General features: G+C 38.8%; 1 pseudogene; it reads left to right on the forward strand.

The window, feature by feature from the left end:
- The first annotated feature begins 636 nt into the window (after positions 1-636).
- On the forward strand, positions 637-728 carry LOC118983717 (uncharacterized; annotated as a pseudogene).
- The last annotated feature ends 6,131 nt before the right edge of the window (positions 729-6,859 follow it).

A 6,859-nucleotide genomic window follows, 5' to 3' on the forward strand; every position in this document is an offset into this window, starting at 1 on the left:
CAAGTGAAGACCCAGGCAGAAGTGAAGGATATACTAATGGAAATAAAGAACAATATACAAGGATTCAACAGTAGAGTTGTTGAAGCTGAGAATAAAAACAATGAGGTAGAACTCAAGAAAAGATTAAAAAAACAACTAATCAGAACAACAAGAAGAAAAAAAGATTTTTTAAAAAATGAGGATAGTATAAGGAACCTCTGGGACAACTTCAGGCATTCCAACATTCAGGCATTCCAACATCCAATGTGCTAGGGGTGCCAGAAGAAAAAGAGAAAGAGTAAGAAATTGGAAATGTATTTGAAAAATAATGAAATAAATCTTTCTAATTTGGTGAAGGACATAGACAAGCAAGTCCAGGAAGCACAGAGAGTCCCAAATAAAATTGATGCAAAGAGAACCACACAAAGTCACATCATAATTAAAGAACCAAAGGTTAAAGATAAAGAGAGAGCCTTAAAAGCAGCAAGAGAAAAGCAGTTAGTTACTCACAGGGGAATTCCCATGAGATTGTCAGCTGTTTTCTCAAAAGAAGCTTTGCAGGCTAGCAGGGATTGGCAAGAATTATTCAGTGATGAAGAGCAGGCACCTGCAACCAAGATTGCTCTACCCAAAAATTATATCATTTAGAATTGAAGGAAGACTATACTTTCAGGGATCATTTCTATAGTTCATTACTAGAATTGAAGGGCACATGAACAGCTTTCCAGACTAGAAAAAACTAGGGGAGTTCACTGTCACCAAACCATTATTATATGAAACGTTAAAGGACTTATTTAAGAAAAAGAAGATCAGAACTATGAACAATAAAATGGCAATAAATACAGATCTAGCAACAACAAATCTGAACAACCAAACTAAGCAAATGACAAACAGAGACATGATCATGGATTTGGAGAGCATTTTGATGGTTTCCAAATGTGAGGAGAATATAGGAAATGGGTGAAGCAGTGAGGGCATTAAGTGGTAGTTACAGAAATGCCACGAGTTATAAAGTACAGTATAGGAAATGGAGCAAACAAAGAACTTACATGCATGACACAGGGCCATGAATAATGGTGTGGGGATTTCCTGAGGGAGTATGGGGTGCTGGGTGAAGGGAGGCAAAAGGGGAAAAGTGGGAACAACTGTAATAGTGTATATATATATATATATATATATATATATATATATATATATATATGGAATTCATTTTTTTAAATATATTTTTATTATGACATTACAGTTGTCCTATTCCCCTTCATTCCCCTCCACCCTGCACACCCCTCCCCCACCACTCCCCCTCCTTTTCGTTTATATCCATGTGTCACAAGTTCTTTGGATTCTACATTTCTCATACTATTCTTGGCCTCCCCTCTGTCTATTTTCTACCTACCATCTATGCTACTTATTTTCTGTACCTTCTCCCCGCTTCTCCTCCTCCCACTCCCCTATTGTTACCCCTCCACGTGATCTCCATTTCTATGCTTCCACTCCTGATCTAGCTGTCCTCTTAGATTGCTTTTGTTTCAGGTGTGGTTGTTTTAGATGTGAGTTTGTTGTCCTTTCACTGTTCATATTTTTTATCTTCTTTTTCTTAGATAAGTCCCTTTAACATTTCATATAATAAGGGCTTGGTAATAATGAACTTCTTGAATTTGACCTTATCTGAAAAGCACTTTATCTGCCCTTCCATTCTAAATGAAAGCTTTGCTGGATAGAGCAATCTTGGATGTAGGTCTTTGGATTTCATGACTTGGAATACTTCTTTCCAGCCCCTTCTTGCCTGCAAGGTCTCTTGAGAAATCAGCTGACAGTCTGTTGGGAACTCCTTTGTAGGTGACTGTCCCCTTATCTCTTGCTGTTTCTAGGCTTCTCTCCCTCGTTTACATCTTGGCTAATGTAATTATGATGTGCCTTGGTGTGTTCCTCCTTGGGTCCAACTTCTTTGGGACTCTCTGAGCTTCCTGGATTTCCTGGAAGTCTATTTCCTTTGCCAGATTGTGGAAGTTCTCCTTTATGATTTGTTCAAATAAGTTTCCCACTTGTTGCTCTTCCTCTTTTCCCTTCTGGTACCCCTATAATTCGGACGTTAGAACATTTAAAGATGTCCTGGAGGGCCCTAGCTGGTGCAGCTCAGTGGATTGAGCACGGGCCTGCGAACTACATGATTGCAGTTCGATTCCCAGTCAGGGCAGATGCCTGGGTTGCAGGCCAGTTCCTGGTTCCCAGCAGGGGACGCACGAGAGGCAACCATACATTGATATTTCTCTCTCTCTCTCTCTCCTTCCCTTCCCCTCTAAGATAAATAAATAAAATCTTAAAAAAAAAGATGTCCTGGAGGTTTCTAAGCCTCTCCTCATTTTTTTGAATTCTCGTTTCTTCATTCTTTTCTGTTTGATAATTTTTTTCTTCCTTCTGGTCCACTCCCTTGATTTGAGTCCCAGTTTCCTTTCCATCACTATTGGTTTCCTGTACATTTCCCTTCAGTTCAATTGGTTTAGCCTTCATTTGTTCCTCTAATTTATGACTAAAATCAACCAGTTCTGTAAGCATCCTGATCACCACTATTTTGAACTGTGCATCTGAAAGGTTGGCTATCTCTTGGTCACTTAGAAGTACTGGCTCTGGGGCTTTGAGCTGTTCTTGAGCCATAATGCTTTAGTCTGTTCCTGCCTGTTAAGTATGAGGGGCGGGGCCTTAGGTGTTCATGAGGGTGGGGTGATCCAGTAGCTGGGTTGTGATGCTGCATGTGGGGGCGGGGTCAGAGAGGGGCAATGGCGTTTGTTTCACTCTCTCTGGGATTTTGGTCCCCTCTGCTTCTTCCCGCAAGCAAATTGGGCTCTTCTGGTGCTGGTTCCTGGGTGTGTGGGCTGGTGCACCCTCTAGGACCCTGTGGGTCTTTCCAACAAGCTCTCTGTGAACCTAGGATCCTCTTCCAGCACCTTGACCTCAAAAGTCTTTCCAATTGGTGCTTTCAGGCTTTAATTCCCATTGCTGGGGCACTAGCCTGAACGGTCTGTCTCACTGCTCGCTCCTTCACTTGGTTTATCTGCATACCAATGTGTGACAGTGGTCAGCCAGCTGCCTTGCACCCTCACTGGGTCGGCCTGTCTGCCTGTTGCCATCCCACACCTGGGATCTACCTACTGCCACCTGCACTCCTGGGTCAGAGAGATCTTTCTTGCCCAACCCACTTCACTGCTGACTCCACCCCTCTTACCGGTCTGGCTGAATGGTTCATTGTTGTCAGACTTCCATACAGTTCAATTTTCTGTATTTTGGCTGCATTTTTATTACTAAAACTTTGTTGTCTTTAAACTTGGTTGCGTAGGGTGGCACAGTGTTTCCACCTATGCCTCCATCTTGGCTGGAAGTCTAGAGGAATTAATTTAAAGAATATAAAATATAATCTTAGTGCAATGAGATAACAAGTTGTATTTTTATTGTCTCTTTTTGCTGAAACTATTTCCCTTGCAAGCAGAAAACTCACCACATTTTAAAATTATGTCATTTTTAAAATGGAAACATAGAAACAATAATGAGGGTACTTTTGTTTTGGTTTTCAGTCAACATGGTAGTAGGAAATACAGTAATAGAGGGACCTTAGAAAGAACCTGCCAGCCTTTTTTTGGCCTGAGAAGCAGAGAACAAAGGCAATATTAAATAATTTTCATGGTTGTCTCACTATCCACTTGTAATAAGTCAAGGAGAATTATTTTCTTTCAACATATACAAATGGAATACATGCTTTAATTTGTTTGCTTGAAATATAAAGTCCATTATTCACTAGGATGCCATTAAAATAAAGCCTACATATGTCTACTCTGAGATTTAGTCCTTTTACAGTTAGAAGTAGTCCACTACTATAACTGTTAAGAAGCAGTTGCCTCAGTTTCATATGTAGAATAGTATTAGCAAACTGTATCATATCTGAAAGACTGTACCTCAAAGTAGAGAAATGAAATTTAGGGCAGACAGTGGAGCCTTTACCAGTTTATTAATGAACTAGCAAACTCTTCTGCATAATAGGTAACACCATAGGGCCAACTGAGCTACAGCCAATAGTGGTACTATTGTATGTGGAGCAAAACAGCTCTTATAGGCAGGCTCTCGGATAAACCATGAAAAAGAAAGCCCTGAATAATGTGAATTTTAATGTTGACTTTGAAAAGAATTCATTTTTCTATAGGATAATCTAGGTCAGCAAGAAAGCTTTACAGATTTGTTAGTATTAAAGGTCTATAGAAGGAAATTGCTTATTAAAAAAAAGACTGCACAATTTGTATTCTTTTGATTTTACAAAGCAGACAACATATCATTCATGGTCTCATATTTATCTTTAACATGTGGCTATTCAAGAATGAGGTAGTTCAAATGGCTTTTTCATTTGCTAGGTTAAAAATAAATTCTTGTCAAACTCAGTAGAGAGTTTACAGAGCACTGGGTAAGATTGGTTTTGCATTACAGGTGGATTTAACGTCTCAATTTCTTGAGTCAGATCCAAATACTTCTCAATTCTTCTCCCCCTACAGCAGTTGGCTCTGTTTCAGAAGAGAAATAATACATTGGTATTTGATGCTGAGCCTCAGTGAGGAATACTGAGGCAAAACCCTGTCCCCACAATTTCTGATATTATGAAGCATGTTGAAATAGATGGAGAATGGATACTTGTATTGGGCAACAAAAGGAAGATACTTCCAACTGCCCACTGAAGACCCTTTACAATGGTTTTACAATGTATAGAACTTTTCTGACACTCCTCCCTTGAGAAATTGGATCTATATCCTTTCCTTCTGAATCTGGACTGGTCTTAGTGACTTGTTTTTCACCACAAGAAGGTAGTGGAAGGGGTGCTGTACAATTCTGAAGCTAGATCAGAAAAGGCCATGTAGCTTCTGCTCCATTGTGTTGGGAAGCTAACGATGTGGAAAGTCAAGTGCCATGTAAGGAATCTGACTTTCTGACACCACTGTGCTGGAGGAGCCGTGTGTAGGCAGTCCAGTAGACAGCCTTGCTGAAGTTCCAGCCAATAGTCAGTGTCAACTATAACCATATGTGTGAGTCACCCAGACAAGCCTCCAGAATCTGTAGCTTCAGTCAATACCTGACTGTAACCACATGAGAGATCCCAAATGAGAACTGCCTAATTAAGCCCTTCCTTGTTTCCTGACCTACTTAATCATGAGCAAATTAAACTGGTCATTTTAACCTCTGAATTTTGGAGGCACCTTGTTACAAAGTGATAATAAACAGAGCATTCTTTTACTCAAATCATGGAAAAATAGACATAATGTTGCAGCCTTTTAATGTCTAATAAAATCTAAGATCAGTAACCTACCTTTATTCCTTAAAAAGCATTTGGTATCTTTCCAACCTATTCTGATAATTCTGGTTTCTCAGTAGTCCATTGATGTTAAAATCTAGATTTAGACCGGGTTAGAAAAGATTGGGTTAATATGTCAATAACTTCAGAACAATTGGTGGTCTCTTTTACCAGCAAAACAATTGATTATTTGTGAAAGCCAAACAAATGCTACTTTAACAAGAAATCAGCACAGAATAAGCATCATTCAAGACGTGCTCAAGGGTCTGAAAGTATTGACTACATAGAAATACTTCACTTGAAGACAGAAATTATGCTCATGTCTTTTCTTATTCCTAAACATTTTTTTCATTCTGTATCTATATTATTCAAGGTCAGAAGTCTTGGGGGACTTAGAAGTTTGTATTGTCCCCAAAACACAACCATTTTTTTCTAAGGCTAATAACCCAGGCACATCTAGAGGTGGCAGGGTTTATGATAAAACTTATTTAATGGTCCATGGTTCACCCATATAGCTGATTGTTATAAAATATATAAAGTCCCAAACCTAAATTTATCCTGCATAAATGTGGGATGCTTACATTCAGCAAGCTTTGGTTCTCACGTGATTTACCAATGATGCTAAGATCTTCCCGAGATTGGGGAGCATTTTCAAATGATAAATGACAAACACCTTGACCACATCCGTTTAGATAACTTCTACATGGTATTAAGATGAACTCAGGCAAAACAGACTGACTGAATTTTACAGTTCTGGGTCCAGTTCACTCATGACACTTGTCTCATCATAATGATAAATTGTCAAGTAGATAAGCAGGGGAGCCATACCTGTATCTCAGCTATGGAGTGATTTTAAGAATCTTTCCTGAGTTGCAATATTCTATATGAAGCACTACTTGAAAGATGTTCTCCGTTGCAAAGAAAATTCAAATTTCTTTCTTACGGACATTTTAATGATTTTCAATCACCTGACATCTTCCCAAATCACTTTCTCTTTATATTAATTAAATTTAACTTAAATTTAACTTGGTTAGGGAGGTTATTCAAAATTATAAATTAGTTAAGGTAGTTGGAGATTTTTTTAAGCCCTATATGGTATCTATTATGTGCTCATTATCCTTAATAAAATAAATCATTATTTTATTGAGTGCCTACTCCATGCCCATGATCGTTAATGGAAGATGGTCATCCACTGTGTTTTCCTGACCAGCATCTACTTCCCATTATTCTGGCAAAAGCACCCTTATTTTCATTAGGGAAAATTACATTTTGTTCATTGTAGGCTCTACATTTTGTGTGAGGTAGACCCACCCCACTCCTCATTTCCAAATATGGGCACACAATCAATGTCTTGCCAATCAGAACATTTTAAGAAGTGGGTGAGAAAATGACAAGTGATGGGTAATGAATAAATAGGTCATTCTAAGGACTAGACTCAGCTGAGTACAAAATGAATTTTATAGACTATGAAATTCATGGGAAGAAAAGAAAAGGTTAGGGATAGGCGCCTTGGATACCTGCTGAGGAGTTTGGAATTTTTTCCCAAGAGCCATCTAA

The sequence above is a fragment of the Sturnira hondurensis genome, unplaced genomic scaffold, assembly GCF_014824575.4.
Source record: "Sturnira hondurensis isolate 20B ecotype Veracruz unplaced genomic scaffold, ASM1482457v3 Scaffold0002840, whole genome shotgun sequence".
In the NCBI taxonomy this organism is placed as follows: Eukaryota; Metazoa; Chordata; class Mammalia; order Chiroptera; family Phyllostomidae; genus Sturnira; species Sturnira hondurensis.